Source organism: Schistocerca serialis, chromosome 4, assembly GCF_023864345.2.
Source record: "Schistocerca serialis cubense isolate TAMUIC-IGC-003099 chromosome 4, iqSchSeri2.2, whole genome shotgun sequence".
NCBI lineage: Eukaryota > Metazoa > Arthropoda > Insecta > Orthoptera > Acrididae > Schistocerca > Schistocerca serialis.
In genome coordinates this window covers 661,115,574-661,128,152 of record NC_064641.1, presented here as the reverse complement: position 1 = coordinate 661,128,152, position 12,579 = coordinate 661,115,574, and the positions used below count along the sequence as shown (strand labels likewise).

The 12,579-nt window shown below is 44.2% G+C and overlaps 1 protein-coding gene across 3 annotated transcripts in view; it reads right to left on the bottom strand.

Annotated features, from left to right (window-relative positions):
- Nucleotides 1-2,646: 2,646 nt before the first annotated feature.
- Nucleotides 2,647-12,579, bottom strand: part of LOC126475527 (sialin-like) — a 103,483-nt gene continuing 93,550 nt past the window's right edge. For all 3 annotated transcript variants that reach the window (XR_007586742.1, XM_050103461.1, XM_050103462.1), the window contains one exon: nucleotides 2,647-3,957. The gene's annotated coding sequence lies outside the window, so the exon portion shown is untranslated. The remainder of the gene's footprint in view (nucleotides 3,958-12,579) is intronic.

Below are 12,579 nucleotides of genomic sequence, written 5' to 3'. Positions count from 1 at the left end.
TTCACTTTAAAGCAAAAAATCTTTAGTTATTAATTACAATTGCGGCCCACACACGTGCGAGAGTATTTTTTCTTACCTCCGTTAACCATTGCATTGTAGTCGGAGTCCTGGCTCTGGCTCTCGGCTGTTGTACTGAAAACAAGAATCTTAAACCTACGTATTTTCTGCAACGTCGGGCGGCTGTGGAGAAAAATGTATATTATATTAATAGCGGGCGAGGTTTTCGCTTCCACTAATTTTTATAAGTTAATAACGCCACGTAATGGCGTCGCTGGCTGCATTGGCCGCTGCGATTGTTGCAACTCGAATGCAGGTTGATTCAAGGAAGGCCGACATGAAATCAGGATCACCTCTTACATATTAATAGCGAACAATAATATTAAATAAATATAATGTCTGCTTAATTAGTACAAATATGCTTACATTTGCCAGCACTCGCAAGATGTCCGTCTACGCGCAACCAAGACTAGAGAAGAAGTGAAGACGACTAAACAAAAGAGCGTATCTTGTCGTCTCTTTAGATCATTTTGTTATATTTCTTTTCACTCGAAACTTACACAGAGAAATTATTATAATACGGAGAAAAATGTATGTTCGCCTGAGCAGCTAGTGTCCACTTATTATTCAAATTTTAAATGTCTCTTCTTTATAAATACTGTTTTTAAGTCTTTTCTTATCATTTCACTGGTGACGCTATAATACACTCCTGGAAATGGAAAAAAGAACACATTGACACCGGTGTGTCAGACCCACCATACTTGCTCCGGACACTGCGAGAGGGCTGTACAAGCAATGATCACACGAACGGCACAGCGGATACACCAGGAACCGCGGTGTTGGCCGTCGAATGGGGCTAGCTGCGCAGCATTTGTGCACCGCCGGCGTCAGTGTCAGCCAGTTTGCCGTGGCATACGGAGCTCCATCGCAGTCTTTAACACTGGTAGCATGCCGCGACAGCGTGGACGTGAACCGTATGTGCAGTTGACGGACTTTGAGCGAGGGCGTATAGTGGGTATGCGGGAGGCCGGGTGGACGTACCGCCGAATTGCTCAACACGTGGGGCGTGAGGTCTCCACAGTACATCGATGTTGTCGCCAGTTGTCGGCGGAAGGTGCACGTGCCCGTCGACCTGGGACCGGACCGCAGCGACGCACGGATGCACGCCAAGACTGTAGGATCCTACGCAGTGCCGTAGGGGACCGCACCGCCACTTCCCAGCAAATTAGGGACACTGTTGCTCCTGGGGTATCGGCGAGGACCATTCGCAACCGTCTCCATGAAGCTGGGCTACGGTCCCGCACACTGTTAGGCCGTCTTCCGCTCACGCCCCAACATCGTGCAGCCCGCCTCCAGTGGTGTCGCGACAGGCGTGAATGGAGGGACGAATGGAGACGTGTTGTCTTCAGCGATGAGAGTCGCTTCTGCCTTGGTGCCAATGATGGTCGTATGCGTGTTTGGCGCCGTGCAGGTGAGCGCCACAATCAGGACTGCATACGACCGAGGCACACAGGGCCAACACCCGGCATCATGGTGTGGGTAGCGATCTCCTACACTGGCTGTACACCACTGGTGATCGTCGAGGGGACACTGAATAGTGCACGGTACATCCAAACCGTCATCGAACCCATCGTTCTACCATTCCTAGACCGGCAAGGGAACTTGCTGTTCCAACAGGACAATGCACGTCCGCATGTATCCCGTGCCACCCAACGTGCTCTAGAAGGTGTAAGTCAACTACCCTGGCCAGCAAGATCTCCGGATCTGTCCCCCATTGAGCATGTTTGGGACTGGATGAAGCGTTGTCTCACGCGGTCTGCACGTCCAGCACGAACGCTGGTCCAACTGAGGCGCCAGGTGGAAATGGCATGGCAAGCCGTTCCACAGGACTACATCCAGCATCTCTACGATCGTCTCCATGGGAGAATAGCAGCCTGCATTGCTGCGAAAGGTGGATATACACTGTACTAGTGCCGACATTGTGCATGCTCTGTTGCCTGTGTCTATGTGCCTGTGGTTCTGTCAGTGGGATCATGTGATGTATCTGACCCCAGGAATGTGTCAATAAAGTTTCCCCTTCCTGGGACAATGAATTCACGGTGTTCTTATTTCAATTTCCAGGAGTGTATGAATAATCACTAAAAACATAATTTTATAACAATATTAATAGATTCATTATTAATATTGGTAAGAATTAATATTGAAACAACTAGGACTATTGACGTCATCCTTTTCACTTAATTTTTGAAATTATATTCTCCTCCGACTTTTTACTGTACTAAATCCAGAAATCTTCAAACAAAATTATTAATACTTTGCGAGATATAGGTATCAAATGTTCACCAAAGCTATTTTATTTATAAAAAAATATTAATAAAGTTAGGTTGGTAGTGAAAATTAAAAATTCGAGCTAGAAGGTAATGAGATCAACTGTAATAGCCCTGGTGAACATCAATAATAATTGTTGATGTGCATAAAGTGCAGTTGTCTAATACTCCTCAAAAGTGGACGATAAGAAAATAAATTTAAGCTTTAATGCTATCCACTGTGTGTTTCATAAGTACGTATACAAAATTTTGGGGCACATTCATCACACCAGACTAGAAAGAAAGTCAGATAAAGATATGTCCAAAATTACTCTATTTTATGTCTTTAATGGAAGTTTAGTACTTTCATTGATAAGGTCAAGAACTGAAGTGAAACACATTTACATTTGACATTTGCGTTTACATTTGCACTGCATGTATCACATACATAATAGTAGTGAGTTGCCCAGTTAATGTTCCATTTAACCGTAATATGACATTCATTTTATGAGCAGGCAAATGCGATTTTTATACAAACCTACACGAATGGCGAGACTATCAAAATGCGGACCCGACAGGAGAAAGGTAAGTAATACATCCTTTACTGCGTTTATCGTAACTCTGCTCAGATATAATCCGTTGTAACAGAAATGATGGGTCGAGACAGTATACGATTTACTGGCACACCAGTTCACAATGTGTCCAGTAGGCTGTCGAAGACTATTCAAGTATCACATCGCCAGAGTGTACTTTGGTATAAAGATAATCAACAAGATCCTGTCACATACAGATCAAAATATTCGGGGTCTATACATATATGAAATAAGTAAATTAATAGCATTCTTTATTGGGCATTCTTTTCAATAACTATCTGAGTAATTATCTGAATATTTAGATTCAGGGATGATTCATGATGACGGCATAACAAATAGCAATATTCAATGTAAAAAAATTCTCTAATCACGATACCCGTAACTGTTATTGTATGATGCACAGCAGGGCACAATAAGAGTTAAATGCAGCTGTTTAATATAACTGAGGTAGCAACTCAATTTACCAAAGTAACGGTCTTCTTGCTAACTTTACGGTTTCAAATTCAGCCATTAGCATGCACAAATAGTGGAAAGTGTTTTAACGATAGTTGATAATTAATGCAGCTTTTTCTTACGCATACATTGTCTCTTTGAATTTGAAACAATCATGAATAATATTACTTTCAGTCAGGAACGACTTCAAGGAAGAATAGTAAGATGTATTAATGTGGCAATTATACGGCAGAAACTAAAAACATAAGACGACAATTCATTTAGTGAAGGTATAAATCATGTATTTGAGAGTGAACTTGGATTTAAATTTGTGACGAAATGAACTCGTGTTCTTCCTGTCACTCGGCTCATAATTCTGCACACAATTAGTTTTAAAAAATTGTTAGCAGAATCTCGATGGTGGTTCGTTGCCGAGGGCGACTACAATGGTTATGGCTGGTCGTGATAGTAACTGCTGCTCTCTTGGTCACGGTGATGGCGTGGCGCGACAGAAAGAGATCCTCAGTACACACGGTGCTGTAATCATTTTTTCTCCTTAATGACGACCACAGAGTTCATGTTGTCTGCACCAACGACGACGTTGCATAGCTGCATCGACCACAGTGACGCTGCAACAAATAACATTAATAGATTAGCATATGTGTCATATTGATTCAGTGTAGAAGCCTACGCCTTGTTCGGACCGTCAAAGCCCCTGGAATAACAGTACGCCAAAAAGGTAAAATTATAGGGAATAGTTGACTGTGAGAAGCCGATGCCTAGAGTGATTATCTCTTTGGGACCTTTTATGCTTTTTCACGGAGCGCAAATATTGAGTCTTAAGTCTGAATGTTTAGTGTAGATGTGTGACTGCTGACATCATTTGGCCCATAACCACCGACAGTGTCACTTTTAATTACTTGACCGATGGAGAAGTTAGTGTTATCAACCATGACAGTGGAGCACACACTGGTGATGATGTAAACCACACAATGGCGATAAAAATATTTCGTACTGTCTAAATTAGAACAGGTATATCCACGTCAGTAGTACCGTTGGTTCTAGAGTTATGGACATTCTTAAACGCTCGAGTTATGACCTTTTTGGAGAACTTCGATTTCTTCTACAGTAATCAACATGGATTCCACCGAAAGAGCTGATGTGGAATTCAGCTCCTTCTGTTTGTTGCTGACGAAGTCTCTGAGCCAGGTGAAAGACGCTCACCCTGTTCCAGAGGCATCCTCTCGGTTCAAAGTCTGGGCATTGACGAACGGTGGGATTACTGGTAGTTGGGGTTTCCAACGTTAGGCACAAGATGGGACCCCTTAGTGATACGGCTACAAAGGAGAGGAAGGAATCCTGTGCATACTCGGTGTGCATGCTGGGAGGATTCATTCCAGATGTGGAATGGGTGCTTCCGGATACCATGAAGGGCACAGGGGCAGCCAACTGCAGGTGGTGGCTCATGTTCGTACTAACGACGCGCATCGCTTTGGATCGGCTAGCTGAAGTAGTGAAGACTGTCAGTCTTGCTGGCGAAATGAAGGCGGAGTTCACCATGTGTAGCATCGTGTGCTGAACCGACTGTGGTCCTTTGGTACAGAGCAGAGTGGAGGGTCTGAATCAGAGGCTCAGACGGTTCTCTGAATCTATAGGTCGCAGATTCCTCGACTTGCACCATAAGCTGGTGGGTTTCTGGATTGCACTGAGTACGTCAGGAGTCCACAGGTAGAGGCTGCATGGGTAGCAGAGGCTGTGTGGAAGACACTGGGCGGTTTTATAAGTTAGAGGGTCTCTGGAAAGTGAAGAAAGGGCTTCAGTTTCAAAGGGTGTGGGACGAATACAGGAAGAGGGTAGACATCATAGCAATAATCAATATTGTAGTTGTAAACTGTTCGGAAAGCTGGTTAAAGGTGGAAATAAGTTCAGCCGAAATTTTTGCGAAGTACCTAACCGTGTTCGGAAATGATAGACTATATACAGTTGGTGATGGATTGTTTATTGCTGTCAGAAGTAGTTTACCTTGTGGTGAAAGTGAAGTAGACAGCTCCTGTGAGTTAGTGTGGGTAGGGGTTATACCTGACAATCAGATTAATAACTGGTTCTTTTTGCCGACCATCCGACTCAGATGATGCAGTTGCTGAACAGGTCAAAGAAAAATTTAGTGTCATCTCAAACAGGTATCCCACTTAATACAATTATAGTTAGTGGTGACTTCAATCTACCCTAAATATGTTGGCGAAAATATATGTCTAAAGTCGGTGATGGGCATAAAACGTTGTCCGAATCGTACCGAATGCCTTCTCAGTAAATTGTTTTGAGCAACTAGTTCAGGAGCCCACTCGAAGTGTAAATGGTGGCGAAAACATACTTTATCTCTTAGCAATAAATAATCTTGCCCATATAGGGAGCATCGTGACAGATCAGCGACCAGAAGATCGCTGTAGCTAGATATATACCGTAATCTCCGAACTCACCAAAAATAAACACAAAATACATTGATTTAGAAACAAAAGCAGATAAAAATTCGCTTGCTGCCTTCCTAAGAGACAGTCTCCACTCCATCCAGTCTGACTTTGTAAGCGTAGACAGGAAGTGGTTTAAATTCAAAGAAATAGTATCGACGCCACTTGAGAGATATATACCAAATAAATTAATAAGTGATGCTACCGAGCCGCCTTGGTACATAAAACAGGCCAGAACACTGTTGCAGAAGCAACGAAAAAAGCATGCCAAATTTAAAAGAAAGCAACCCACGATTGTCCAAGTTCTGCAGAAGCTTGAAACTTAGCGTGAACATCAATGCATCATGCCTTGAATAGTTACCGCAACGAAACTCTGTCTCGAAATCTGGTAGAACACCTAAAGAGATTCTGGTCGTATGTAAAGCATATAAGTGGCAAGACGCAATCAATATCTTCAATGAGCGATAATAATGGTAATGTTATTGATGGCAGTGTCACTAAAGCAGAGTTACCAAACAAGGTTTTCCGAAATTTCTCCACAGAAGAAAACGAAGTAAATATTCCAGAATTCGAATCAAGAACAACTGCGAACTTGAGTGACTGACAAGTATACACCCTCCATGTAGCGAACAGCTGAAAACACTTAAGATTGACAAGCCCTATCGCGACTGTATAGCAGTCAGGTTCCTATCAGTGAAGGCTGATACAATGACTCCATAGTTAGCAACCATATACAATCGCTCGTTCCGCATCCAAAGACTGGAAAGTTGCACAATCCACACCAATGCCCAAGAAAGGAGATAGGAGTAATCCGCTCAATTACAGAACCTTGTCACTAACGACGATTTGCAGTAGGATTGTGGAACGTATTATGCATCCCTTCGAGAAAACGACTTCTTGACAACTAGCCAACATTGCTTCAGAAACATCGTTCTTGTGGAACATATATAGCACTTTATTCTCATGAAGTAATGAGTGCTATCGACAGGGGATGTCAAATTGATTCCACTTTTTACATATCCGGAAGGCTTTTGACACCGTTTCTCACAAGCAACTGCTAATTAAAATGCGTGTCTATGGAGTATCGTCCCAGTTATGTGACTGGATTCGTGATTAACTGTCCACAAGGTCACATTTCGTAATAACTGACGTAAAGCCATCAAGTGAACCGGAAGTAATACCTGGCGTTCCCCAAAAAAGCGTTATAGGCCCTCTGTTGTTCCTGATCTATATAAATGACTTAGGAGACAAAATGCTGGTCTATGGAGTAACTTTATCTTCAGAGTGTGAAAATATTTTGTTGGAGCGCACCTACATATGGAGAATTATAATCATAAATAAGAAAAATTAGAGTCCGCGCTGAAACAATTGCGTGTTTGTTTTACCCGCACGCTGTGGAATGGTATAGAATTACCTTGAAGGTGGTTCGATGAATGCTGTGACAGGCACTTAATAGTGACTTGAACGCTAATCATGTAGGTGCGGATGTATTTGTAGAGATCCAAGGGATCATAAACAACGGCATGCGGGATGATGAGGTGTTTTTTAATTTCCAGAAGGCTTTCGATACAGTAGCACGTTGCCGCTTAGTGAAGAAATATAAGACCAGCTATGTAACTGGATTCATGTCTTTCTAAGAGATAGAAGGCAACACGTCTTTCTTAACAGGGTGAAATCGTTCGATGCAACAACAGGAGTACCCTAAGGAATTGTCATAGGACCGTTACTGTCCACAACGTATGTAAATTATCTTGGTGGGTAACGTTGGAATCTCCGTTAGACCGTTCGCGGTTGACACTGTTGTATGTAGCAAAGTCGAAACGTTAGAAACCTGTAGAGAAATGTAGGAAGACCACCAGAGGATCGACGATTTTGCAAGGACTTTCACTTGATCTTCAAAGTAAACACATGTAAGATACAAGGATGAATAAGCTATTAATGTTCGAGTACACAACTAGACATGAATCACTGAAAACAGTAAGAGCAGCAAGACAGATACGAAATGAGGTACGGGCACATAAAAATAGACGTAGGAAAAGCACACGAAGGCTGAGATTGACGGGAAGAATCAGAAGGTTGGTTGGTTTATTCGGGGGAGTGGACCAAACAGCGAGGTTATCGGTCCCATCGGATTAAGGAGGGATGGGAAAGAAAGTCGGCCGTGCCCTTTCAAAGGAACCATTCCAGCATTTGCCTGAAGCGATTTAGGGAAATGGCAGAAAACCCAAAGCAGGATGGCCGGACGCGGGTCTGAACCGTCGTCCTGCCGAATGCGAGTCCAGTGTGCTAACCGCTGCGCCACCTCGTTCTGTAATGTGAGTAAATGTAATTCAACCACGAATGAAGGGATTCAGAAAACAGCCTTTCGAACGATACATAGTATTGTTCGTCATACTATTAACAGAGGACGTAAAAGAGATCTAAGAGAGAGCGGCGCATTTTGTCATGGGTTAAGCAAAGGGCGGGGATTGTCCTCCAACGTAAGCAGAAGACACGAGAAGAGAGGTGCTAAATATCACTAAAAATCCAGAGACCGTACGTTCCAAACAGTCAGGCAGCATATTACTCGCCCCCGTACGCATCTCGCGAATGGATCTCGAAGGGGAAATTGAAAGTAAAGGTCATACGAAGACTTAGCAAAAATCGACACGGTATCTGAAAAAATAGTTTAGACAGGAAGAGAATAGAAGCTTTCGAAATGTGGTGCTACAGAAGAATGCTGAAGATTAGATGGGTAGATCACATAACTACTGGCTCTATGCACTATGGAACTTAACATCTGAGGTCATCAGTCTCCTAGACTTAGAACTACTTAAACCTAACTAACCTAAGAACATCACACACATCCAAGCCCTAGGCAGGATTCGAATCTGCGACCGCAGCAGCCGCGTGGTTCCAGATTGAAGCGCTTAGAACCTCTCGGCCACCACGGCCGGTACATAACTAATGAGGAGGTATTGAACAGAATTGGGGAGAAGAGAAATTTGTGGCACAACTTGGCTAGAAGATGGGATCGTTTGGTAGGACATATTCTGAGGCATCAAGGGATCACTAATTTAGTATTGGAGGGCAGCGTGGAGGGTAAAAATCGAAGAGGGAGACCAAGAGATGAATACACTAAACAGATTCAGAAGGATGTAGGTTGCAGTAGGTACTGGGAGAGCTAACACAGGATAGAGTAGCATGGAGAGCTGCATCAAACCAGTCTCTGGACTGAGGACCACAACAACAACATCTAAAAAAAAAAAAAAAAAAAAAAAGAACTATTTGGACACCATAATGTAATACTGAGTTAGCCACTAGATGCCACGAGAGGTGAACCTGACGGTATAAAAGGAGGCGGGGGGTACGCATATTGTGTTGTCAGCAGAGAAGTAATAACAGCAGAATGGGTCGTCAGGAGAGTTCAGTGACCTCGATACGTGGACAAATCGTTGGACGTTACCTGGGTCCAACAGGGACTTAACAACCGTTCTGAAGCTGCCAGGTCGACTGTTTGTGATATGCTTGTGAAGTGGAAGCGCGAAGGAACAAAACCAGCAAACACTGAGGAGGCTGGTTAAAAAAAAAAATCGCATTAAATCTGCTGGATGAATCGCTCGTAAGTTCCAAAGTGCTGCCACCAGTCCAGGTAGCACTCTTACTGCGCATAGGGAATTGAAAAGAATGGGTTACAACGGTCGAGCAGCTCATCAAAAGCCACACGTCAGTAATGAATGGCCGGCCGATGTGAGCGAACGGTTCTAAGCGCTTCAGTCTGGAACCGCGCGACCGGTACGGTCGCTGGTTCAAATGGTTCAAATGGCTCTGAGCACTATGGGACTCAACTGCTGAGGTCATTAGTCCCCTAGAACTTAGAACTAGTTAAACCTAACTAACCTAAGGACATCACAAACATCCATGCCCGAGGCAGGATTCGAACCTGCGACCGTAGCGGTCTTGCGGTTCCAGACTGCAGCGCCTTTAACCGCACGGCCACTTCGGCCGGCGTCGCTGGTTCGAATCCTGCCTGGGCATGGATGTGTGTGATGTCCTTAGGTTAGTTAGGTTTAAGTAGTTCTAAGTCCTAGGGGACTGATGACCTCAGATGTTAAGTCTCATGGTGCTCAGAGCCATTTAAACCATTTCAGTAATGAATGCTAAGCAACCCTTGAAGAGGTGTAAAGAGCGACACCACGGAACAGTGGGTAACTGATAACGATTTCTTTGGAGTTAAGAATCACGTTATATCCTGTTGCAATCTGGCAGAAGGGTTAGGGTTTGGCGAATGCCCGCAGAACATTACCAACATTCGTGTAGAGGTAACAGTGATGTGCAGAGCAGGTGATTTTACAGTATGGCAGGGTTTTCTGTGGATATATGGTGTTTCATTTATTGCCCTTAAGAAGACGCCATATAAGAAAGGATACGAACATATTTCACTGCTTGAGTAAAAATTTCTCGGTGTACATGCCGCGTCAAATCAGGATAAATCTCCAAGCTTTAGACCACTACCTCCATGGTCGTCGTCAGGGCTAAAACTGACTGTCGTGAACTAGCGAGGTTCCCACTTTTATATGCAAAGGGCGGCTTCTTATTGGCTGGAATACGTCAGCGATATGGCGCGTAGCGAAGTGGTGCCCTCTACTTCCATAGATGTAGTTGCTATCCCGCGTTGCTTGCAGCGCCATCCCTTGAATCAGGAGGTAAAGTGCGAGAAGTTTTTCTCTGCGATTTTTCTTTATCCAGTGCACTCTTCCAAGTGGAGGTAGTGGTCGAATGCTTGGAGATTTATCCTGATTTGACGCGGCATGTACACCGAGAAATTTTTACTCAAGAAATGCGTCGCGAAAGACTTCGTAGCCATATTAGTTTCCTCTACGGGGAGGACATAGCGCGCAGCGTTCGTCACCTGGAGAAGCTGCGCCTGAAACAGTCTCAGTTGCTGAGCAATGTGGCTTTTTTTACAACGCTGTCGTGACAAGGAGGTAGTACCGAAGTTTGCAGTCGTCAAACACCACATCAGAAGCGCTGCAGTAAACAGAATTTTACGAAAGACCAGCCATGCTATTGTGAAGGAGAGGATACGTCATACCAGGTATGAACTAGACATGAACGCTCGCCAGTTATTTAGTTGCCATTTATTTCTGGCCAAAGTCCTCTCACCATTGGACTGGGAATGGGTGGATATGACTTTGGCGGCACACCAACGAGCCAATTTAAGCAGGATTACGGCGAAACAGGCCGATAAATTTGAGCGGCCTAACCGTGATCAAGGAACTACTGGGTCCAACGGCATTCACCGCACTGTTATCAACCTCTCTGACAAGGAACTTGATGAAGCTACCATCTCGGCTCTCAGTAAAGGATTGAACTTTGCCCCAGCTCCACGTAAGTTACCGGTGGTTGAGATCATTAGTGGAGTGGAACAAGCAGTTCGTCATCTTCCTCAAGAAGCAGCGGATGACGTAAGACTTGCTACTAGCCGGATTTTAGCGACATCCAAGCCGCCTAAGTCAAACATCAGCAGAGAGGAGAGACAAGGACTGAAATTGTTGCAGAAGGATGAAGATCTAGTTGTTTTACCTGCTGACAAGGGGAATGCCACGGTAATCCTCAATGCTACAGATTACCGTAAGAAAGTTGGATTATTACTGGAGGACAGCACATACCGGGTTCTCAGACGGGATCCCACATCGGCGCTCAGCAGGAAGACAAGGGAGCTACTAAAAAAACTCTGGCCTCTCCGACGAGATCGTGAAGAACTTACGGCCGAGAGCACCTAGGCCACCAAGACTGTACGGTTTGCCAAAGGTTCATAAGGAGAACGTCCCGTTGAGACCGATTGTTAGCGCTATTGGCTCTCCTACGTACAAGCTTGCAAAGCACTTAACTAAATTGTTGGCGCCTATAGTTGGTCACTGCCCACATCATATTAAAAATTCAAAAATGTTTGTGGATATCATAAAACAGATGAAGATAGGCCCAAGTGATATCACGGTCAGCCTCGACGTGGTTTCTCTATTCACCAAAGTACCTGTGGATGACACATTACAACTGTTGGCTGCTCATTTCTCCTCAGAAATTTTGAAGTTGTTCCGGCATACCTTGACGACCACTTATTTTTTATACAGTGGAAATTATTATGAAATGACGGATGGAACAGCCATGGGTTCGCCACTGTCACCAGCAATAGCGAATTTTTTCATGGAGGACTTCGAAGAACGAGCCCTGAGCAGTGCTCACCTCCGCCCATCATGCTTCTACAGATACGTCGACGATACTTTTTTAATCTGGCCACACGGCAGCGACACGCTGCAGCAGTTCGTCGAACATCTGAATGGTGTACATCCAAACATAAAATTTACATTGGAGGTAGAGAAGGAAGGGAAGTTACCTTTTTTAGATGTGTTGGTAGAGCGAAAGCCGGATGGACGACTGGGCCATTCTGTGTACAGGAAGCCAACCCATACAGACTTATATCTGCATAGCCATAGCTTCCATCATCCGTCTCAGAAGAGAGCTATGCTGAATACTTTAGTACACAGAGCCAGGACTATTTCCGACAAGGACCACCTCGGTCCCGAGATTAACCATTTGACGACTGTTTTCAAGAGGAATGGTTATTCTGCCGGTGAAATTAAATCAGTATTGTCTAAGAAAGTAAGACACGATGCCGGCCACATACAAGAAGAGAACCAACACATAGCGCGTCTTCCTTCTTGCGGTGCTACAACGAGCAAGATAGCCAGAGTCCTGAAGAGGCAAGGAATAAAACCAGTTTTCCGACCACCTAGGAAAATTAAG